Source organism: Hylobates moloch, unplaced genomic scaffold, assembly GCF_009828535.3.
Source record: "Hylobates moloch isolate HMO894 unplaced genomic scaffold, HMol_V3 SCAFFOLD_2, whole genome shotgun sequence".
Lineage (NCBI taxonomy): Eukaryota > Metazoa > Chordata > Mammalia > Primates > Hylobatidae > Hylobates > Hylobates moloch.
This window is the reverse complement of record NW_026652277.1, coordinates 156,404,929-156,429,769: the sequence shown is the minus strand read 5'-3', so window position 1 is coordinate 156,429,769 and position 24,841 is coordinate 156,404,929. Positions and strand designations below refer to the sequence as shown.

Below are 24,841 nucleotides of genomic sequence, written 5' to 3'. Positions count from 1 at the left end.
CTATGGAACGCATTTAAAGCAGTATGTAGGCCGGGTGTGGTGGCTCACACTTGTAATCCCAGCACTTTGGGAGGCCGAGGCGGGTGGATCACGAGGTCAGGAGATCGAGACCACGGTGAAACCCCGTCTCTACTAAAAATACAAAAAAAAAAAAAAAATTAGCCGGGCGTGGTGGCGGGCGCCTGTAGTCCCAGCTACTCGGAGAGGCTGAGGCAGGAGAATGGCGTGAACCTGGGAGGCGGAGCTTGCAGTGAGCCGAGATTGTGCCACTGCACTCCAGCCTGGGCGACAGAGTGAGACTCCGTCTCAAAATAAATAAATAAATAAATAAATAAACAAATAAATAAAGCAGTGTGTAGAGGGAAATTTATAGCACTAAATGCCCACAAGAGAAAGCAGGAAAGATCTAAAATTGAACTAGAGAAGCAAGAACAAACAAGTTCAAAAGCCAGCAGAAGGCAAGAAATAACTAAGATCAGAGCAGAACTGAAAGAGATAGAGACACAAAAAACCCTTCAAAAAATCAGTGAATCCAGGAGCTGGTTTTTTGAAAAGATCAACAAAATTGATAGACCACTATCAAGACTAATAAAGAAGAAAAGAGAATCAAATAGATGCAATAAAAACAATAAAGGGGATATCACCACCAATTTCACAGAAATACAAACTACCATCAGAGAATACTATAAACACCTCTACACAAATAAACTAGAGAATCTAGAAGAAATGGATAAATTCCTGGACACATACACCTTCCCAAGACTAAACCAGGAAGAAGTTGAATCCCTGAGTAGACCAGTAACAGGCTCTGAAATTGAGGCAATAATTAATAGTCTACCAATCAAAAAAAGTCCAGGACCAGACGGATTCACAGCTGAATTCTAGCAGAGGTACAAAGAAGAGCTGGCACCATTCCTTCTGAAACTATTCCAATCAATAGAAAAAGAGGGAATCCTCCCTAACTCATTTTATGATGCCAACATCATCGTGATACCAAAGCCTGGCAGAGACAACAACAAAAAAAGAGAATTTTTGACCAATATCCCTGATGAACATTGATGCAAAAATCCTCAATAAAATACTGGCAAACTGAATCCAGCAGCACATCAAAAAGCTTACTTACCACAATCAAGTCGGCTTCATACCTGGGATGCAAGGCTGGTTCAACATACACAAATCAATACACGTAATCCATCACATAAACAGAACCAATGACAAAAACCACATGATTACATGATTATCTCAATAGATGCAAAAAAGGCCTTTGACAAAATTTGACAGCCCTTCATGCTAAAAACTCTCAATAAACTAGGTATTGATGAAACATATCTCAAAATAATAAGAGCTATTTATGACAAACCCACAGCCAATATCATACTGAATGGGCAAAAACTGGAAGCATTCCTTTTGAAAACTGGCACAAGATGCCCTCTCTCACCACTCCTATTCAACACAGTGTTGGAAGTTCTGGCCAGGGCAGTCAGGCAGGAGAAAGAAAGGGTATTCAATTAAGAAAAGGGGAAGTCAAATTGTCCCTGTTTGCAGATGACATGATTGTATATCTAGAAAACCCCATCATCTCAGCCCAAAATCTTTTTTTTTGAGACAAGGTCTTGCTCTGTCGCCCAGGCTGGAGTGCAGTGGCGCAATCTCGGCTCACTGCAAGCCCTGCCTCCCGGGTTCACGCCATTCTCCTGCCTCAGCCTCTCCAAGTAGCTGGGACTACAGGCGCCCGCCACCACGCCCGGCTAATTTTTTTTGTATTTTTAGTAGAGATGGGGTTTCACTGTGGTCTCGATCTCCTGACCTCGTGATCCGCCCGCCTCGGCCTCCCAAAGTGCTGGGATTACAAGCGTGAGCCACCGCGCCCGGCCCCAAAATCTTCTTAAGCTGATAAGCAACTTCAGCAAAGTCTCAGGATATAAAATCAATGTGCAAAAACCACAAGCAATCCTATACACCATTAATAGACAAACAGAGAGACAAATCATGAGTGAACTCCCATTCACAATTGCTACAAAGAGAATATAATACCTAGGAATCCAACTTACAAGGGATTTGAAGGACCTCTTCAAGGAGAACTACAAACCACTGCTCAACAAAATAAAAGAGGACGCAAACAAATGGAAGAATATTCCATGCTCATGGATAGGAAGAATCAATATCAGGAAAATGGCCATACTGCCCGAAGTAATTTATAGATCCAATGCCATCCCCATCAAGCTACCAATGACTTTCTTCACAGAATTGGAAAAAGCTACTTTAAAGTTCATATAGAACAAAAAAGAGCCTGCATTGCCAAGACAACCCTAAGCCAAAAGAACAAAGCTGGAGGCATCATGCTACCTGACTTCAAACTATACTACAAGGCTACAGTTACCAAAACAGCATGGTACTGGTACCAAAACAGATATAGAGACCAATGGAACAGAACCGAGGCCTCAGAAATAACACCACACATCTACAACCATCTGATCTTTGACAAACCTGACAAAAACAAGAAATGGGGAAAGGATTCCCTATTTAATAAATGGTGCTGGGAAAACTGGCTAGCCATATGTAGAAAGCTGAAACTGGATCCTTTCCTTACACCTTATACAAAAATTAATTCGAGATGGATTAAAGACTTAAATGTTAGACCTAAAACCATAAAAACCCTAGAAGAAAACCTAGGCAATACCATTCAGGACATAGGCGTGGGGAAGGACTTCATGACTAAAACACCGAAAGCAATGGCAACAAAAGCCAAAATAGACAAATGGGATCTAATTAAACTAAAGAGCTTCTGCATGGCAAAAGAAACTGCCATCAGAGTGAATGGGCAAACTACAGAATGGGAGAAAATTTCTGCAATCTACCCATCTGACAAAGGGCTAATATCTAGAATCTACAAAGAATTCAAACAAATTTACAAGAAAAAAAAAAAAAACCCATCAAAAAGTGGGCAAAGGGTATGAACAGACACTTCTCAAAAGAAGACATCTATGCAGTCAACAGACACATGAAAAAATGCTCATCATCACTGGTCATCAGAGAAATGCAAGTCAAAACCACAATGAGATACCATCTCACACCAGTTAGAATGGCAATCATTAAAAAGTCAAGAAACAACAGATGCTGGAGAGGATGTGGAGAAATAGGAACTCTTTTACACTGTTGGGTGGGAGTGTAAATTAGTTCAACCATTGTGGAAGACAGTCTCGTGATTCCTCAAGGATCTAGAACTAGAATTACCATTTGACCCAGTGATCTCATTACTGGGTATATACCCAGAGGATTATAAATCATGCTACCATAAAGACACATGGATACGTATGTTTATTGCAGCACTATTCACAATAGCAAAGACTTGGAACCAACCCAAATGTCCATCAATGATAGACTAGATTAAGAAAATGTGGCACATATATATCATGGAATAGTATGCAGCCACAAAGAAGGATGAGTTCATGTCCTTTGCAGGGACATGGGTGAAGCTGGAAACCATCATTCTAAGCAAACTATCACAAGGACAGAAAACCAAACACCACGTGTTCTCACTCATAGATGGGAATTGAACAATGAGAACACTTGGACACAGGGTGGGGAACATCACACACGGGGGCCTGTCATGGGGTGGGAGGCTGGCAGAGGGATAGCATTAGGAGAAATACGTAATGTAAATGATGAGTTCATGGGTGCAGCAAACCAGCGTGGCACATGTATACTTATGTGACAAACCTGCATGTTATGCACATGTACCCTAGAACTTAAAGTATATAAAAAAAAAATGTGACCCTTACATTGATAGGGCCTCCAGGGCCTAAGAAAAAAAAAATGAAGGGCTCTGAGGCTTCACCTTCATCATCTTCGCGGTAAACCCACTTCTGGCCAAGATATATTATTGTGGAATTTTCTGAGAATGCTCCAGTTTCTTGAATTAATGAAAAAGCTCTTCAGTTTTGATACTTGGAGATGGGTAATATTACAAATAATCAGTTGCCTGCCCAAGATGATGGATTATTCTGTTACTGACAGTGTTCCCTTTTCAAGTTTTATTTGTTGAAGTATGATCATTCAAAAACTCCAGCATTTTGCATTGTTCAAAAAAAAAAGAAAGAGCCCAAATTACGATTAGCCACTTTCACGGGGTGTGAGAAATGGAAACAAAGGATTATACTTATCCAAAAGCATTGTTTTTCTGAGTATAAAATTTTCTCCTGGAGACTTAATAAGTAAGAAAATTGTATCTTGCTTGTGTTTGCGTACTTTCTCCAAGAAAATTACATACAAATATTAGATTTAATTGGTTGTTGAAAATGAGGAAAGAAAATAGTAAAGCAAGGAGCCTAAACTCATTAGAATAACTTCTCCAAAACTGGGAAAAAGCCATTTTTCATGCCTTGCTTAGATTTCCATGGTCGGTAAGAAGTGGAAAATTTAGATAATTACTGTAGGTAGGAAATACAGTCTCTATAGATAATTCTAGAAGAAACTTTTTTTCAGGACGTCACAAATCAAAAAATAATTTCCTTGATTTTATGCTTTTACTACAGAGCACTGGTCTTTAATTTTTTTCCCGTCTCAGGTACAGTTTTAACAGTCTAATATTTGGCCATGTTTTCCTCACTTCCTTCCGAGGATAAAGAATGAAGTAATTAAATGGCCAAAAGAGGGATGGAGGAGAGGTACAGAATGAGGATTCTCAAGAGAAATTGGAAAATAAAGATAATATGAATTTGTGGAATAATAAATTTGTCTGGTGTGATGGTTAATACTGAGTGTCAACTTGATTGGATTAAAGGATGCAAAGTATTGTTCCTGGGTGTGTCTGTGAGGGTGTTGTCAAAGGAGATTAACATTCGAGTCAGTAGACTGGGACAGGCTGACCCACCCTCAATCTGGGTGAGCACCATCCAATCAGCTGCCACCATAAAGGCAGGAATGGAAAGAACAGACTGCCTGAGTCTTCTGGCTTTCATTTTTCTCCTGTGCTGGATGCTTCCTGCCCTTGAACATCAGACTCCAAGTTCTTCAGCTTTTGGACTCTTGGACTTACACCAGTGGTTTGCCAGTGGCTCCCGGGCCTCCAGCCACAGACTCAAGACTGCACTGTTGGCTTCCCTACTTTTGAGGTTTTGGGACTCAGAGTGGCTTCCCTGCTCCTCAGCTTGCACATGGCCTATTGTGGGACTTCACTTTGTGATCGTGTGAGTCAATGCTCCTTAATAACTTCCTTTCATGTATACATTTATCCTATTAGTCCCGTCTTTCTAGAGAACGAATACATCTGCCCTCCCTATCATCTTCTCAAACTATATTGGAGTATGGACTCTGGAAGAGAGAGGCCTACTGTTTGGATAAGATGGTCAGGCATCAATCAGGGACTTGGTTGGTCTGTCCAGTCTGGGCAGTAGGGTGGTCACTGCATTCGTCAGGTGGGCTTAATCAGTTCACTTGCCTCCTGTTGATAATGCATAAACAGTGTTTGCAACCTTAGAACATCAAAAATAATGTGAGGGGTTAATTGGGAATAATGGTACCCATATTAAATAATTGATTCACCAATAAACTAAATGTAATGCACACTTCATCTTCTTCACCAAGAATTTGAGGCAGCTCACCAGATACACTTGTCAAAAAGTAAATAGAAATTTTAAAGTGTGTGGCAATGGAAAATAGAATAGTAGGTTAGTAATCATGGTGGTGGGGATATTGGGTACTGGGCAAATAGAACACAAACATCCCATCCAGGAGGGCCTGCCCAGACATGAAAATACAATGAATTTGACTCTGAAACCAAATTTGTTATCAAAACCAGTGATAAGAGAACTAGGGTTAGTTTAAAACTTTGATTAATCATGAGAGAGAGAAAAAAACTTGTTTCTTCTAGGAAGCAATGCTATTCCTATTATTGCTTTTAAAAGGAATTTCTCAAGTAAATATTCATAGCAAACAAAATAATAGATTTATAAACTTTCTTGTATTGTCAGTTGACAAAGGCCAGCTGAGTTTTCAAAGGCTTCTGGGTGAAAGCAGCTCTTCAGGGAGTAATCCATAACTAGATACAGTTTCCTAAACGGTTCACCCAAGCATACATAGGAAAACAACAAACTAAAAAGAACACCTACTGTAATTCTGGTACTTCTGATTCCTTCTCAATATGGTGTTGGTAAAATTGGCTAAGAGAAACGCTTCTGCCCTAGTTCTGATTCAGGTTTTCTTTTCTTTTTGTCCATGTTCTTTATAAACATTATGTATTATAGTTGAATAACTGTAGAAAATTTGTTTCTAATTGCTCTTGTTGAGATTTTAAAGGATATTTATTTGCTGCATTTTACTATTTTTTTAAGACAGGGTCTCATTCTGTCATCCAGGCTGGAGTGCAGTGGCACTACCTTGGTTCACTGCAGCCTTGACCTCCTCCTGGGCTCAGGTGATCCTCCCACCTCAGCCTCCTGGGTAGCTGGGACCACAAGCGTGTGCCACCACACCCAGCTGATGTTTTGTATTTTTTGTAGAGATGGGGTTTTGCCATGTTGCCCAGGCTGGTCTTGAACTCCTGAACTCCGGGGATTCTCGCACTTTGGCTTTGGCCTCTCAAAGTGTTGGAATTACAGTGTGAGCCACCATGCCTAGTCTGCATTTCATTTTCTATAGCTATTTTCTCTCTTTGGATAACAGAAGCTTAGTTTCTTTTTGAGATGGTAACTTGTAGAACAGAAGAATGGCAACATGGTTTCTATAAGGTTAATAGACTCCCAATACTTTTATAGATAAGATAGAGGAATATAATTTGGGCGGCTGATTTGTAACCAACTCAATAACTCTATCCCAAGGATGTAGGCCGTCATTCTGCATGGAGGACTCTGGCATGCTGTGAGGATTAGTTCAGGTATAAGAAATGCAGAAGGAAGGGTAGTGGAGTAGATAGAGCTCAATTTTTGGATATATATGTTGGAGGTTCAGGTTGAAATTTCCTTTATTAGTTGAATATATTGATTTGGGGACAGAGAGAAAGAGACAGAGAAGGGGTAAGAGGGAATGGGGAGAGAAAGGGGAAGAGGAAGGTATCTAGTGACATAACAAACATTTGAGATATTATACCCACTAGAATGGCTGTAATAAAAAAGACATAAAAATTAGTGTTGCTGAGGATGTGAAGAAACTGGAACCCTCATACATTGCTGGTTGGGAGGTAAAATGGCACAGTCACTTCGGAAAACAGATTGGCACCATGACTCATCAATTCCATTCCTCGGTTTGTACCCAAGAGAAATGAAAACAAACGTCCACACAAAAACTTGTACACACATGTTCACAGCAGCATTAATCATAACAGCCAAAAAGTGGACACCCAAATGTCCATTAACTGATGAATGGATAAACAAAATGTGGCATATCCAAACAATGGGATATTATGCATCCTTAAAAAAAGAATCAAAACTGATCCATGCTACTCCATGGATAAACTTCGAAAACATTACACTAAGTGAAAGAAGCCAGTCACAAACAATCACACATTGTATGATTTCATTGATATGAAACCTTTAGAATGGGCAAATCCATAGACACATGAGTGGTTGCAATTGGCTAGTGATGGTTTGGGAGGGAGGTAACTGAGTACTAAAGAGAACTGTTTTTTTTGAGACTGGTGTGATTAAAATGTTCTAAAAGTGATTATGGTGATGTTTGCACAACATTGTAAATATACTAAAAAGCACTGAATTATACACTTTAAATAGGCAAATTATATTGTGTATATATATATATATATATATTTTTTTTTTTTTTTTTTTTTTTTTTTTTAAGACAGAGTCTGGCTTTGTTGCCCAGGCTGGAGTGCAACCGCACGATCTCGGCTCACTGCAACCTCCGCCTCCTGGGTTCAAGCGATTCTCCTGCCTCAGCCTCCAGAGTAGCTGGGATTACAGGCCCCTACCACCACGCCCGGCTAATTTTTGTATTTTTAGTAGAGACGGGGTTTCACCATGTTGGCCAGGCTGGTCTCAAACTCCTGACCTCAGGCTATCCGCCCTCCTCGGCCTCCCAAAGTGCTGGGATTACAGGCGTGAGCCACAGTGCCTGGCCATATTGTATACAATTTAAAAATGTTATGCATGGTCTACTACACGACAGTCACATGATGGCAGGGACAGAGCCAGCTTTGCACATTACCTTATCTCTAGCCAGTGCCCAACACACAGGCACTCAACTAGTATTTCTTGAGGAAGTAGTATGCTTTTACACTGTTCCTGATGTTTATCCAGTGCTTCATAAATTGCAAAGCATGTTTTTTTCCACAGACAGCAGCAGTTCCTTTGAGCCTCATAACAACCCTGAAGGTGGTCAGAGTAGGTGATATGAAATAGTTACTGGCCCACATTGTAAAAAATGAGGCGCTGTACAACAGGATAAAGACCAAAACACCACCACCACCACCACCACCACAACCCGTATCTGTCTAATGTTTTATCTGGAGGAGCTCTTTCCCAAGCCCATTTGTCTCCCACTGCTCCTGTCCCCCAGGGAGGGAACGCGCTTCTCATTACAATCAGCGCTGCTCTGGGAGACTGACTCCCAAAATGCCATGAAACAGAGGAGCAACCAGGGTCAACTGGAAAGCAGAAACCAAAGAACCCAGATTCCTTTTCTGAGCAAACACAGCGATAGGCCAGTGGGATTTTAGCTTGGGGACATTGGACCTAGTCTTCTCAAATACTTCCTACCAGAAGGTTTGTGTTAGCGGGTGTCCCATGACCACGATCTCAATAGCATGTGGCTTACGTATCTTCCAGGCACGAATTAAGGGTTCTAGGTTCTAGTCCTCCACCCCTAACTAACATGCTTGGTGGAAGAAACTCAGATTAGTCGCATTTCAGCTTGGACCTTTCCAGCTGTAGTAGCAGGCAGCCACAGGCGAGTCAACTTGCTGAAAAAAAACTCACTGGACACCCCCTGAAAAGAGGTCTTGAGAAGTTCCGATTCGGACGCTGACTCCTAGTCGGCTACAGAACCCCCGACCACTGGACATTTAAAGACGTTCTCTTTGAGGTCCACCCGGGCGGCCCAGAAGTGTTGGCCACCTTCCAGAAGGGAAGTAGGAGAGACCAGGGGTACCCCGAGGGGCCCGGGGCGTTCCTCGCCGGGCGGGGCGCTCCTGACTGCAGAGCGCCGTGGGCAGGGGCGCAGGTGAGCAGAGCGAGCGGAGCTGGTCGCGGCCGTCCTGGCGCCTCCGCCTTCGCGGCGCCCGCACTGCTCTCCACCCCGGCCTGGGGGGCGGGCGAGGGCTCTGCCCCACCGCCCGGGGGCTGCCAAGGGGAGTTGGGGCGGCGACGTGGGCGTCCCGGGACTGTGCGCCCGCGCCCGCCCCGGCAGGGTGCGCTGAGGCGCCGGGGCCGCCACTGGCTTCGGGCGCTGGGCGCGGCGGCCGCGGGAGCCGCAGGTGGTTCCCGGGCCGGCCCTTTTCTCCTCCCCCTTTCCTTTCTTTCGCCTCCCCTCCCTCTCGCCCGGTGTCGGCGGCACTTCCCTCGCTTCCTCCTCCCTCTCCAATCCGGAGGGAGGGAAGGAGCAGCCGGCGCTTTCCTGCCCGCCTGCAAACTTCAGCGGGACTCGCGGTTCCCCTCGCTGCCGCGGCCGCCGCCGCCCGGAGCTGCCCCTGGAACTTCCTCTCGCCGCGCGGCCCGCGAAGCCCTGCGGGTGGAGGAACGCCGCCGGGAGTCAGGCAGCCGCGGCTCGGACCCCAGCCCTGCCCCGCGCCGCCCGGGTGCCCGCTCGCCCGCGCGCCCGTCCGTCCGTCCTTCCTGCCCGCCCGGCCTCTCCCTTGCGGGCAGGGGCCGCCAGGCTTCCCTCGGCGCCCCGCCGCTGCCTGAGACTTCCTTTGTGTTGGATGCAGGCTGGCGCCCCACGCCGACTGGGGGCGGACTGAGGGATCCCGCGCCGCCGGCCCGCCCCCGCCATGCCCTTCCACCAGAGGACCCTGGAGCCCGCGCGGCTGCGCCGGCCCGAGGCGGCGGGGGCCGGGGCTGCGGGCGCGCCGCTCTTCCGCTCGCTGGAGCAGGTCAGCTCGCATGCCCTGGGCTGCCTGCTGGCGCAGCTGGCCGACCTGTCGCGCTGCGCCGGAGACATCTTCGGCGAGCTCGAGGGCCAGGCGGCAGCGCTGGGCCACCGCACCGCCGCGCTGCACCGCCGCCTCGACGCCCTGCAAGCCGCCGCTGCGCGCCTGGACCACCGCCGAGTGAAAATCCGTGAGTGGCCGGCGGGCCGGGGGAGGGGAACCGGCGGGGGAGGCACCCGGAGAGCTGCTCCCGCCCGCCCCCTGGCGGCCCTGGGTCGGCGCGGGGTCCGCGCAATCCCGCGATGTCGGGGTCTCCAGTGGGGACTGCCGGACCGCAGCGGGAGGCTGGGCAGGTGGCAGGCGCGCAGAGCGCTCTGTGACTCTCGAACTCCTAGAGAGTCTTGGCTACCTCCAGAGAGTGGGCGCGGAGGGTGGGAATTGGACAGTCCCCCTGTCCGCTCCTTCTTTCTGTCTGTCTGTGTCTGTGTGGGAGACCCCGGGGCGCTGTAGACAGAGGAGGAGCCAAGGTCGTGGGAAAAGGGTCACAGGCAGGTAGCCTGTTGGAAAAGCCAGGGGAGAATATATATTTGGGCATATAGTAGTTACAGTTTTGGAGACTTCAGGACGATCCGTTTGTAAAACCCTAGGGATCTCGGCGAGCGTTGGGGCTGCTTGCCACCTCTCTTCCCGCCGCCTCCCTGTGTTCTTACCTACAAGCAAAACTATGCAGACTTTAAAGGTTTTCCCATTTGGCGCTGAATTTTCTTTCTTCTCCTGGACTGACCCACCAGCTCTTTGTGATTCAGAAGACCTTGACCTTGAGTTCAGGCTCTGAATCCCATTCATCTTTGTCTGGCTTCCTCCAACCCTGAAAGTCAAGTCTATGTCCTGATACAGTGACCTCTCCGATGATCCATTTCATTTCAGCAGCTTAACTGGCTCCAATGAATGAAACAACTGGAATTTCCTGCTGGCCCAAAGCAGAGAAACTTTCAGTGTGATGTCTCTGTGGTTTCTCCCTTTTAATTACGTGAACTTGGTCATAATCCTAAGTGTAAAGAATAAATTGGAGATGGTTGATGGGCTGCTGGGTGGGAGGGGAGATGTTGGTGTAACACACGCCTAGATTTCAGCAGCTCTGGATGAAATAGCTTTTTTCCTAGAATCACTTCATATGCAATCTCAAATAGCTCGTTTTCCAGCTAGCTAGAAAAACTTAGCTATATTTTAACTACCTTACAGCCTAAGAGTTCAAAATTTTCAATTATTTAATTTCAGTGAGATTGCTTGCTATAATACATCTTTCTCCAAGTTGTGTAATTATCATGTGGCAGTTTTACATTTTTGCGTTCATCTCTTTGATTGTACTGTCAACACATTCATATGAATTGTGGACAGTTCCCAACCTAGGAGAGCCTCCCCCTCTAAGAAAAAAAAATCAGTGGGGAGGAATCAAAGTGATCTCATAAAGTTGTTGACATAATCAGAATATATCTACTTAATGTGAGTGATGACTTCATGCATATGGTAGGATGTACTGTCCTAGTAGGATGTCATGGTCTACGCGGCAATCACGAGTTGCTTGTGTGCGTTTTCTGTCTAGGGTGTAGGTACGTGGGAGAACCAGAATTTCACCCTTGACAAAGAATGTGATGAGGGAGATCTGATTGATAGGTGAACTGATCTATTGTGGTAATTAAAAAACAAGAGAAAACTCCCTGAAGGTCAAGAACTCCTTCCTTTACTAGTTTGGTTTTACATTTAAATGTATCACTTTTCTCTATTCTTTAGTACATATGCCCCAATAGGCTACTGTCCATAGCCAGAAATCCCCCAAATTCTCCATATTAACTAAGGTTGTTTTAATTACAGTAACTGAAATAACTCTTTTCAAAACTTTTCACAAGTTTGTTTGAATCTTAAATGGTTGTGATTTCATACCTGTTGTCCAGGCTGGAGTGCTGTGGTGCGATCTCAGCTCACTGCACCCTCCGCCTCCTGCGTTCAAGCCATCCTCCTGCCTCAGCCTCTAGAGTACCTGGGATTACAGGCTCCCATCACCACGCCCGGCTAATTTTTGTATTTTTAGTAGAGACAGGGTTTCGCCATGTTTGTCAGGCTGGTCTTTAACTCCCAACCTCAGGTGATCCACCTGCCTCGACCTCCCAAAGTGCTGGGATTACAGGTGTGAGCTACCACACCTGGCCCCATTTTTTTTTAAAATAATCATGCAAGAGGGCTTTTTATTGAATATAATTATGCCTGAGTATAAATGTACATGTAGAGAAGAAAGCTGACTATAAAGACATTAATTTTTGTGGTTTCTTTCACCTTCACACACTTTGCTTTTTTATATGCTTAAAAACAGTGAAATGCCTATGCATTACCATCTGTTAGGATTCTTTTAAAACAATGCCTCAAACCTTGTTCCTATGTAAAAACTACAGTTTGAAGTTGTTCTGCCATTTTAGGCAGGTCTTCAGAATAACATACTCCATTAGTATGGATGGCTAGACTTTTAGACTTGGAATTGACCGTAAAGGCCATCCATTTCGTGAACTCTTACCCAGAGAGGAAATCCAGTCCAACAGCATTGCAGTTAATTCACCCCAGGTTAGGCTGTGGGTTAATGACACATCCGGGCCTGAAGCCCAAACCTTCTGATTGTCTCGCCTGTCGTCCCACTGCCTGTGTTCCTTCCCTTTAGAAGAGTGTGGGGCCAGGCACAGTGGCTCATGCCTGTAATCCCAGCACTTTGGGAGACCAAGGTGGGCAGATCATTTGAGGCTAGGAGTTCAAGATCAGCCTGGCCAATATGGCGAAACCCCATCTCTACCAAAAATACAAAAATTAGCGAGACTGTCTCCAAAAAAAAAAAAAAAAAAAGGTGTGGAAATGGGGAGCAAAGTTTAGATATGTTCCTTAAACAGTCCTAAGGATAACTGTGACCGTTAATTCCACCCTTCTTGTCAGATAAACCTTTTAATGAGTCTCCCCAGGAGCAATTAACAGAATCCAGCAGTTTACCAAAAGCCTCTAGCAGTTGGGGACAGCATATTTCAGTGACCAATAATAGCTTTCTACCATAAGAAAGGATGTGAGAATGTCAGTGGAACAATTTTAAAAAATGTATAAACAACTCTTTGCAATACAGAGACAGTATTTTAGTCCGGTGGGCTGGCCCTGCTGGCCTCAATGATCCTGAGAGGTATTTCATCAAGTTTGCCATTCCTCAAAATCTCATGGGTAGAAAGTTATCCAAAATAATTTTTTGTCATGCCTTGGGGAGAATGCATGTTATTATTCTGTTCATTGAAGACTCCTACTTTCTTTCCCTGACACCCCCAGGTTGAGGGGATGTTCCCATGGCATTGGTTCACCTCGATCACCACATTTACCAAGGGGACTTCTGCATCCCTCTGCCAGACAGCAGGACCTTTGAGGTCCAGGATGGCTGAGTCTTTGTTTTTCTAGAGCTTAGAACAATGCCTGGATGTGATAGCTCAATAGATGTTTGAATTGAATTAATACTTAGTGACTTAGTGCTTACTGTCAGGAAGAATAACTATAAAAACCTTAGGGAGGAAGGAGGATGGATCTTTTGAGGCAGGTGGATCAGTTGAGGCCAGGAGCTCAAGACTAACCTGGCCAATATGTCGAAACCCTGTCCCTACTAAAAATACAGTACTAAATACAATACTAAGTACAAGTACAAAAATACAATACTAAAAATACAATACTGCTACCAATGTAAGTGATTGAGACAATTACTTTACAAAAATAAAAATGTAAACTTTCTGCCTGTAACGTTTAGTGCTTAACCACCAATCTCTGATGCTGTCTGTAAAAGTCAGACTTCATTAATTTTGCTGACACAGTAAGTTCTCATGGAAAATAGTGACAACAGCCAGCAATGTGAATAGTTACATCTTGGCTCTGTAAACATCAAAACAGACTTTGCTAAGCAGAAATCAATAGACACTCGATCTAATAGTCCTGTTTTAATTTTTTTATTTTTATTTTTATTTTATTGAGATGGAGCCTTACTCTGTCGCCTGGGATGGAGTGCAGTGGCGCGATCTCAGCTCACTGCAACCTCTGCCTCCCGGGTTCAAGCAATTCCCTGCCTCATCCTCCTGAGTAGCTGGGATTACAGATGCCCACCACCATGCCTGGCTAATTTTTGTATTTTTAGTAGAGACGGGGTTTCACCATCTTGACCAGGCTGGTCTTGAACTCCTGACCTCGTGATCCACCCGCCTCGGCCTCCCAAAGTGCTGAGATTACAGGCGTGAGCCACTGTGCCTGGCCTGTGTTTTTATTTTTAAGCCCTGTGTTACTGGGTTTTCTTTCTCTTTAAAAATAGTTTTGTTGAAATAAAATTTACACACCATACAATTCACCCACTTAAAGCATACTGTTTGGCCAGGTGGGGTGGCTCACACCTGTAATTACAGTACTTTGGGAGGCCAAGGTGGGCCGATCACTTGAGGCCAGGAGTTCGAGACCAGCCTGGCCAACATGGCAAAACTCTGTCTCTACTAAAAATACAAAAATTAGCTGGGCATAGGGGCACATGCCTGTAATCTCAGCTACTTGGGAGGCTGAGGCATGAGAATGACTTGAACCCAGGAGGTGGATATTGCAGTGACCCGAGATGGCACCACTGCACCCCAGCCTGGGAGATAGAGCAAGACTCTGTGTCCAAAAAAAAAAAAGTGTACAGTTTAGGGGTTTTTAGTGTATTCACAGAGTTGTGCAACCATTACCACAATTTTAGAACATTTTTATCACCCCAAAAGAAACCCCATACTCATAACTAGTCATTCCCCATTTCCTGTTAACCCTCCCATTCCCAAGCAACCACTGATCTACTTTCTGCCTCTATAGATTGACTTTTCTGGACATTTCATACAGATGGAATCATGTGCCTGGCTTTTTTTACTTAGCACAGTGAACTTTTCGAAGTTCATAATTTGTTTCTTTTTATAATTAAGAGTATTTTATGATTGAAAAAGTATCATTCATATTTATTACTTGATTAAAAACCTTGTGAGATAAGAGGGAAGGCCAGGTTATATTATACACATTTATTACTTTTTAATTGATACATAATAATTGTACATATTTATCATTGTACATTTGCAAATACAGTCTTTGCATAAACAGGACTGAGAATTTGGCAGACACAGTAGGCTCATAGTTCTGAGGAGTATTTTAGGTGTTGAGATGCATTCTCATACCTCACAACAGACTGTCCCCTCACCTAACCAGTGGGTTGGCTGGTCCTGATGTCAGAATATCTTTGCTTCTTCCTCAGAATGCAAGGCACTTGTTAGAGTTCTAAAGACAGAGTGTTCACTGCACTTCTTCTCCTTTTTTTTTTTTTAATTTAAAAAGAGATGAGGTTTCCATACGTTGTACAGGCTGGTCTGGAACTCCTGGGCTCAAGCGATCCTCCCTCCTTGGCCTCCCTAAAGAGCTGGGATTACTGATGTGAGCCACCATGCCTGACTGACTGCATAAGAATAGGTTGTATGGCTGTTTTTGTGCCTGACTACTCATAAATGTTTGGCGAAATTGGCACAGGATTTGCTTTCGTTGACACATACCACATGCTAGAGAGGATGTTGGTGGCTGTGTGGCCCCCACCCCCCTCTAATCCCAGTCCCTCAATTTATTAAGAGAAACTGACAGTAGCTGAGTGGTCAGATTGCACCATCAGGTTAAGGAGGCCAGGTGGTTTCTATACTTGACTAACTTTAAGAACTGCTTGGAACTTTTGTTAAAATTAGAGATTCCCAGACCCTTCCAAAGCCCTGTTGAGCCAGAGTCTCCAGTATGGTTTTTTTTTTTTTTTGAGACGGAGTCTCACTCTGTCGCCCAGGCTGGAGTGCAGTGGCGCAATCTCGGCTCACTGCAAGCTCCGCCTCCCGGGTTCACGCCATTCTCCTGTCTCAGCCTCTCCGAGTAGCTGGGACTACAGGCGCCCGCCACTACGCCCGGCTAATTTTTTTGTATTTTTAGTAGAGACGGGGTTTCACCGTGGTCTCGATCTCCTGACCTCGTGATCCGCCCGCCTCGGCCTCCCAAAGTGCTGGGATTACAAGCGTGAGCCACCGCGCCCGGCTCCAGTATGTTTAACAATGCCGTGCTGTCCTTTGGCCACGCAAATCGAGGAGCATTGCAATAGTCTAGAAAGCTCATTGGATTAGGAATTGGGAGACCTGAGGTTGGCTTCACCTCTGCCATTTTCTAACACAGATTTTGAGCAATTTATTCAACACCTCAGGGCCTTAGTTTTCTTATCTGTAAACAGAGACCTTGACAAAAATAATCTCTACTGGCCTTTCCAATTTTGGCATTTTGTGATTCTACTGAGGGATTTAAAAAGTTTTAATTTATTTTGACAAAATAAATAGGAAAATTAAAGTTGCATGTATTTATGGGAAACAACTATTTTATTTTATTGTTATTATTTTTTAGGCAGGATCTGGTTGTTGCCCAGGCTGGAGTGCCCAGGCTGGAGTTCAATGGCTCAAGTGATCCTCCCACCTCAGCCTCGCTAGTAGCCTGGACTATAGGTACACGCCACCATGCCAGACTAATTTTTGTGTTTTTAATAGAGACAGGGTTTTACTGTGTTGCCCAGGCTGGTTTCAAACTCCTGGGCTCAAGCATCTGCCCGTTTTGACCAATATCTCTCCAATACCTTCTTCCTACAGCCCTTGGTAACTATCATTTTACTCTCTGCTTCTATGAGTTTCATTTTGACTATTTGATAATACTATTTGAAGTGGATACTATTATTTCGGTGTGACAGATGATATAACTAAGGCACAAATAATTTGTTTGCCCATGTTGATAGCTGGTAAGCAATGGATCTGGGCTTTGAATCCAGACAGGGTTTAAGTTCAGATGAATTTGTAAGTACAACTTTGATAAATAATCCCTTTGATTCTTTTGATGAGGGATTAAAAAAAAAAACTTTGTGTCTGAAATAAACTCTTCATGACCGTATGGACTCTTTTTACATTTAAAAAATTATTTATTTATTTTCAGAAATCAGTGTCTCACTGTGTTGCTTAGGCTCATCTCAAACTCTGGCCTCAAGCAATCCTCCCACCTTGGCCTCTCAAAAGTACTGGGATTATAGGGGTAAGCCAGCACACCCAGCCTGTATGGGCTCTTGTAGCTAATACTTTATTCACACAGAGTGCGTGGATTGTCACATGTTGAGGGATTAGTCACTTGCCAAGCAGATCAGGCAGGTACTTGTTTCTAATTTGTGTATATTCTGCCCACAATACATTCATAGCTTCCTCCTCAGCTTTAAAAAGTGCAACGCCATTATGGAAAGAGAATTATGTTTAAATGCATTTGCCAAATATTCAGATTTCTAGGAGTTGTTTTTTGAATTATGAGAGTATATCCTTTAAATCAAAACGTCAGTCTCCTCGTTGACTCTTGGGTATTGGGAAAATAATAACCTGGCTTAAAAAGCTACCTACATTTAGGTTGAAATTATTTATCTAGCAGTAATCTAGTTTTCTGCTATATTAAAGAAAACACTAATATTAACATTTTAGCTGTATATATTTTAAAATCGTGACTAACAAATGAAAAAAATTAACAAAAGAGAAACATTTGAGTTTTTAATATTTTGGGGAGAAAATTCAGAAACAAAAATAATGCAATATTTGCCTCTGGCAGTCATTTTATTATGTTTAAAAAACCAAGTTTTCCAGCAGTGAAGGTGTAAAAAGAAAAAATATTGTTTTAAGTATAAAATAAAATGGCTTGCACCTAACTAGGACCCTAGTAACTTATTTAATTCTGTTTCTCCTCAAATTGTTTTCTATCCTGGAATGAATGACTTCTGCAGGAACTGAAGTTCAGATGCAGCAGGAGGGTGCTGACCACCATCTTGTTCCACATGCCGGTTTCATTTGTGGTCTGCACCTGTCACAGTGCGCACTTCAGCTGCGCTTTGGGCAAAGGTAGAAGAGCTGGAGCTTCTGTGTTTGACTGAGGAACTCTCTGAGAAAAGGAGCTTACAGGCCCCCCATGTTTTTTTTTTTTTCTGAGACGGAGTCTCACTCTGTTGCCCAGGCTGGAGTGCAGTGGCACGATCTCGGCTCACTGCAACCTCTGCCTCCCGGGTTCAAGTGATTCTTCTGCCTCAGCCTACTGAGTAGCTGGGATTATAGGCGTGTGCCACCACGCCCAACTAATTTTGTATTTTCAGTAGAGATGGGGTTACGCCATGTTGACCAGACTGGTCTCGAACTCCTGACCTTGTGATCTGCCCACCTTGGCCTCCCAAAGTGCTGGGATTACAGGTGTAAGTCACCACGCCCACAGGCCTCCCCCTTTTTTTTGGACAAATGATGTGTCTATGAAAGCCTTTGGCATTATTCAAACAAAATATGTCATTACTGTTACCAATATCAAGGCAGTAGCATAATTCTGCCTTCCGATGTCAGACTGCCTTTGCAGGGTTTTTTTTTTTTTTTTTTTTTTTCTTTTTGAGAGGGAGTCTTGCTCTGTCTCCCAGGCTGGAGTGCAGTGGTGCGATCTCGGCTCACTGCAACCTCTGCCTCCTGGGTTCAAGTAATTATCCTGCCTCAGCCTCTTCACCATGTTGGCCAGGCTGGTCTCAAACTGCTGACCTCAAGTGATCTGCTCGCCTTGGCGTCCCAAAATGCTAGGATTACAGGCATGAGCCACTGTGCCCAGCCCTTTGCAGGGATTTTGTATTGCCTGGTGATGCTGTCGACGAATGCTGGACATTGGCCATATGCCAAGCACCTTAATATGTACAATGGCTCTGTGAGGTAGATATTTCTGTGTGACAGTGATACAGTGAAGGCACAAATAACTTGTTTGCCCACATTCACAGCTGGTAAGCAGTGGAGCTAGGCTTTGAACCAGGCCAGAGCTGTCTCCAGGATTAGTCTGCCCAAACATCGCGTGGCACTGTCTCTCTGTTACCTGATCTAACTTCAAATTATGACCTTCCCATACTCAGATGAGGCCAGGAAGATACAGTGAAAACCTGTCAAATATCTGAGGAAAAAACAAGAAGGCTTTTGGGCTTTTCCCTTTTCCTTCTCTTTGTTTAGAAACCTCTCAAACTACTAGCAGATGGCCAAGAAATTTGAGACATGCATCAAAAGTACTTACTTAGCATAGCGCCTGGCACATAGCTAACATTTATTTAACATTTGCTGCTGTTGTTTTGGTGACATTGAAGGCTGAGTTAGCATGTGTGTGCGTCTGTGTCTCTGTATCACCACAGATGGCCCAGTCTGCAGGAGGCTGTGCCACTGAAGCCTGGAAGATGAAAGCTGACCACGGCTACATGAGAGCTGGTGTCAGAGATAAACACAAAAATACCTCTGGTTGGAAAACCAGAGAGTTCTGCACAGGCATGTGAAAGTATATGTGGCTCCCGACAGCAGTGTGTGGAGGGCTGTTGCTTTCTGTCTGCCTCACTGGGGCCGGGGAAGCCAGGCCTGTTCCCGGGGCCTTTTTATGGACATGGACACGGGCTTGCTTTCACAGAGCCCTCTCGCCCCCATTTCCTCCTGCCGTGGGAACTGGAGGGCCGCTCAGCTCCCACCTCGCTTCCTAGCTATGGGAGAGCTGTCGCCTGTGCCTCCTGGGGTTGGCTATCCGAGCCCCCAGTGTCACGTTTTTACCCGGAACTTGACGGGCTCAGCTTGCACCTCGGCTTTCCTCGGGCGTCTTGGAACCTGCAGCAGCTGTTCATCTCCGGGTTACCCACACTTTCTGAATCATCGGAGTCACTGGGGGCTTGGTGAAAAACATCCCCAGGCGGCCCACGCCCCTGGAGATTCTGAGTCAGCACAGCCGAGTGAAGCCAGGAACAGGCCTCCCTAGCAAGGACCCCCAGGTAATTCCAATGAGGCGAATTTGGGAAACACCCATCTAGGCCGTGTGTGAGGCATCTTGTTTATTCAGGGTGGCAAGACATTCATCCATTCATCCATTCATGAACTGTATTTTGAGTTATTCTGTTAGTGCTAAGTGGTGAGGATTACACAGGGTCCTTCCTTGAGGTACTTGACAGTTTCATGTGGATGATTAGATATATAACTAAATAATAAGGAATAGAATGACCATTTATAACATTGTTTCTAGAAGAAAATCTGTTCTGAATTCCAAATCGCCAATTTAAATTGCATTTTGAGACTACATCAAACTTAGAAAAGCTGAATGTAAGTTTCTGGGATGATGGCACTCCTACACATATAAAATAATGATTTTAAATGTTTACAGCATATTTTGTCTAAAAATTAAACTCTGAGAAACAAATATAAACCCTTCTGGAATAATTTTATTTTTCCTTTGGGATGGTGGAAATTTTCTTCTGTTTTATTTTCACTTACTCTTTTGATTGGTTTCATAAGACATTTCCACCCATGTAGAAAAGCAGTGTTTCCAGCCTGGCCAACATGGTGAAACCCCATATCTACTAAAAATACAAAAATTAACTGGGCTTGGTGGCAGGTGCCTGTAATCTCGGGAGGTTGAGGCAGGAGTATTGCTTGAACCTGGGAGGTGGAGGTTGCAGTGAGCCAAGATCACGCCACTGCACTCTAGCCTGGGTGACAAGATCAAAACTCCATCTCAAAAAAAAAAAAAAAAAAAAGAAAAGAAAAGCAGTATCTTACTTTGGAAGGATAGACAATGGTTTTAGATTATTCCTGCAGGGAAATCCTTTATTATACTTCACTTCCCCTGCACTCCCCGTTATGATTAAAAATTGTTAAAGGTGTTGTCAGTAATATGCAGAGGGCTGTGTAGTAACTAGCTAATTTAAATTACAATAACATGGTAAAATATGAAGGCTTTCTGCATGACGACATTACACATCTGATAAAATGTTCTGAGGACTCAGAGACCACGATGTGTAAAAAAAAGGAAATAGAATTAAGTGAGGGTATGTTATGCATAATCCAATTATACCTGATTATGTTGGCATCTGAGAACTGCTGTGGAGGTGCGCTGCGGTTTCTCAGCTGATGGTCTTGCTGCTGGGACCACCATCCAGGCAAGGGCACTAGCCTGTGTCTCCCAGTATATTCCAGGTGTGCTCATTAGCTAGTTGGTGGGCCCTCAGCTCCAGGCAGCCTGACTCCATAGCCTGTGCTCCTTACCTTTATATTACATGAGGACCAAGGTCAGTGGAAAAATCATGATGCAGCCCAAGTAACCTCAGCATAAATTTTCATGTAATTTATTTAATAGGCAATAATTTACATTGTTAAAAAATATGCATACACAAAGGCCATGCAGTGAAAAGTCTCACTCCTTCTGTCCAGCATCAACTCCCCACTCCAGATAACCATGTTTACTAGTTTCTTCACATACTTCCAGAGGTTTCTGTATACAAATATGAAAATATTAATTTATGTTATTTTCCCCTCTATTTTTTATACACACAATTTCTGGGTTATCCTGTTGCTCTTCTTCATTCATATATATAATCCAAAGTATTATTTTCCTCATTGTTCTATATGTCTTTTAGCTGGTTTCTTTTTTGTGAGATCTCAGTTACATCTCGTTGTTGTTAGGGAAGTCTTTTGATTTGGGAAAAAAGATTAATTAACATTGGAATAAATTGTTAAACTCTTAATTTTTTTATTGCTTGATTTTTAGGAATAGTTTATGAGCTTCCCAAGAGATGATTAAGCCTTTCCTATATTAAGAAAGGTAAAGGGGGCTGGGCACAGTGGCTCATGCCTGCCATCCCAACACTTTGGGAGGCTGAGGCGGGAAGATCACTGTGACTCAAGAGTTCAAGACCAGCCTGGGCAACATGGTGAAAGCCCGTCTCTACATTAAATACAAAAATTAGCTGGGTGTGGTGGCTTGTGCCTGTGGTCCCAGCTAACTGGGAGGCTGAGGCTGGAGGGTCGCTTGAACCTGGGAAGCAGAGGTTGCAGTGAGCCAAGATCGCACCACTGCCCTCCAGCCTGGGTGACAGAGTGACACACTTAAAAAAAAAAAAAAAAGGAAAAGAAAAGGGAGGAGAGGCTTCTGTTAAATGTCTGTAACAATGTAGTTGGGTTTATTTAAAAGTAGGCATTTTCTGTCTTTTAATCTAGATATCCACATGCTGAATGTGAATTGCTTTCTGACTTAAGAGTGTGTTCGTATCTAGAACTGTGTTTGAATTTTAGTGTGGAATGTTTTACTCTGAGATGGTGACTTCATTTGCTAAGTAAATGCAATTGGTCATGAGGCCTGTTTGGTGTATTTAATTTCACTGGGTTGGTTTTAACTACCTGACTGCAGTGTACTAGGTGGTGCTGCGACAGTGCGGAGTGACACTGACAGACATTTGAATAGAGCAGCCATGGTCAGTGGAGTTATTTTTGTCTAGTGGTTAGCCTGTTTAAGACCCAAAGATTTGTGCTGAATTACTACAGAAATGACTAAAAAGAGCATTATTCACAAGTATAGGCTCAGACACACAATCATTGAATTGCATAACCCACCATGTAAGTTTTGTGTAAATAAAAATACATCAACAAGTTTTCAGTCTTACAAAGTATGCCGTAAAATGTTTCTGATGATAAAATTAAGGTATATTCATCCTAAATTCCAAACTTGTAAAGTGCAGAAAATATAATGAAGAAAAAAATCATAACCTAGAGAGTATTGCTTCATTTTCTCTCTTTTTTTGGCCAATATATTTATATGTTTGGATCTATCTATATTTAATTATAGTAATCAATAGCATTTTAAACTGAAGTGGGTGCATCTTTCTCTGTTCATGAGAACAGAGAAATTTGTGTCCTGAATTTTGAAAGTGTAGCTTATATCGTGAGCTGTTCCCCCATATTGTAAATATCTGTTTTAAATAGGAGAGGCATTGGGGTGCATCTCTCTGACAATCTATTTTGTTTTGGATCCCAAGTAAAGCCCTTTTGATGTCCTCAGGGGTCTGTGTGTTCACACAAGGGTTATCAAGTGGACAAAAGTTTGTTATTCTTCTGGGCTTCCTAGGGCCTCTTCTTCAAGGATTTAGTTATTTGTGAACCTTTAAATTGTACTCATGATGTGGTATTTAGGAGTAGATGTGTTTTTCTATCAATTAGTGTAGTATTAATATATTGCGAACTCTTAGAAGTGGCCACCATTATCTTCTAAACAAAAAACATATTTTATGTCTAAGATTATTTACCTATGAGGACAGTTCTCTGTATAATTATAGCTAACAGATTGAGTCAAAAAAGATAGTTGTCTCCTTACTTCCTTACGGTTCTTTACTTGAGCAGCATGCCTGCTGATCTAATCAATTATTATGTTGCTTTTTTTTCTTTGAAGTGATGTTTCTCTTTCCTTCTTAAAAAGCATGTGGAGTTTTCCCTTTCCCCTTCACCAAAATGGCAGTCTGACATCTGTCTCAACTTTTCTCACCTTGGTGGGTGCCTGCTTTTGGCAACTTATGGGGTCTGTTTAGATTTAGCTCGACAAGATTTTAAAACAAAGGTCTGTTGCATCTCTTCCTGCAAATTTGGTTCTTGTCTTATGGAAAGATGAGGATTAAGCCTAGATCTTCTCCTCTTATTCTAAATGTTGGACTGTTTAATTGAAAAACATAGCTTATAGAATAATTGGGGGACTCTGGGCTAATTCAGTCATGATAGAGGTGGCAGGCGATGAAGGTGTGAAATGGGGTGGGAAAAATGTCTTTGAGTGCCTTTAGTACTTTTCACGTAATCTAAACACATTGTTTTGCAAATTTGCAAGTTCTGATTAATATTAATAATTTATAGTAACACATATAGGATAACATTTGTAGCTAACACTTATAGGATACTTACTATGTGCCCATTTTATTTAATCCTCACAAAAATTGTAAGAGAGGAACATTACCAACCCTCCATTTTACTGATGAGGAAACAGTGGCAAGGATAGGCAAAGTAATTTGCCTCAGGTCACACAGCTGGTCAGTGATAGAGATGAAATGATGAAGTATGGTATAGGTGAGTTCATACTGCCTCTGTAATGTGTTTAAATACTTCATCTGCATAATTTTATGTTTTAATTTTTGTGAACTTTTAAATTCATTTTAATTTTGAAAAATTTCTGAGTTTGCCTAGGGGTTAATAGATATTTTCTGTCCTTAGCCTGATTATTTTAAATCGTTGTGGTACTAGTCCAATGGCATGACTCAGGGAGGTGAATTAATGGCCCATGTGACAATGCTATTATGAATCTATAGAGAATTCAGAAAGTTTCTCTGGTTCTTTGAGCTGCACTGATGAAAGGTCATCTAGTCTCTAAATACAAAGTCTTTTTGTTAGTGTTGCCTATCATTCTGGCCTCTTTTGCCAGACATTCATGATCAGTGTCAGAAGATAGGTGATATAGGAACAAAGGAAATTTCTGGCTCATTTTTATTTATGATATGTTAGGGGGAAAAAATCTTCTTCTTTTTTCCCTTTTCCCTAAACTTGCAATATTTAAATAGTATGACACCATAAAATGCCACCTCGAGCCTGCATTTCAAGGAAATTGCTGAATTTTCCTTGCTAATGAGTGGAGGATGAGAGCAGCGACGAGAACTAGCTAGTTGTTACTCTGCTCTGCAATACTCTGCTCTCTCTTTACTGACAGAAAGTACCTTTAATTCTGTGGTGCTTGCTGGTGGCACCAGCCAAGAGAATGGTGACCCATACCCCTTGACTTACATCAGTGGTTCTCAAAATGTGGCCTCAGGACCAGCGTCATAAGCATCTCCTGGGAACTTGCTAGAAACGCAAA

General features: G+C 43.3%; 1 protein-coding gene across 6 annotated transcripts in view; it reads left to right on the top strand.

Annotated features, from left to right (window-relative positions):
• Positions 1-24,841, top strand: part of NHSL1 (NHS like 1) — a 359,178-nt gene that overhangs the window by 72,006 nt on the left and 262,331 nt on the right. The window contains exons 1-2 of one of the 6 annotated variants that reach the window (XM_058435596.1): positions 15,532-15,568; positions 17,099-17,194. The exons of 4 other annotated variants lie outside the window; for them this stretch is intronic. The gene's annotated coding sequence lies outside the window, so the exon portion shown is untranslated. Of the gene's footprint in view, positions 1-10,157; positions 10,227-15,531; positions 15,569-17,098; positions 17,195-24,841 lie in introns of those variants that run through there. One more of the 6 variants, XM_058435597.1, reaches the window with a different exon arrangement.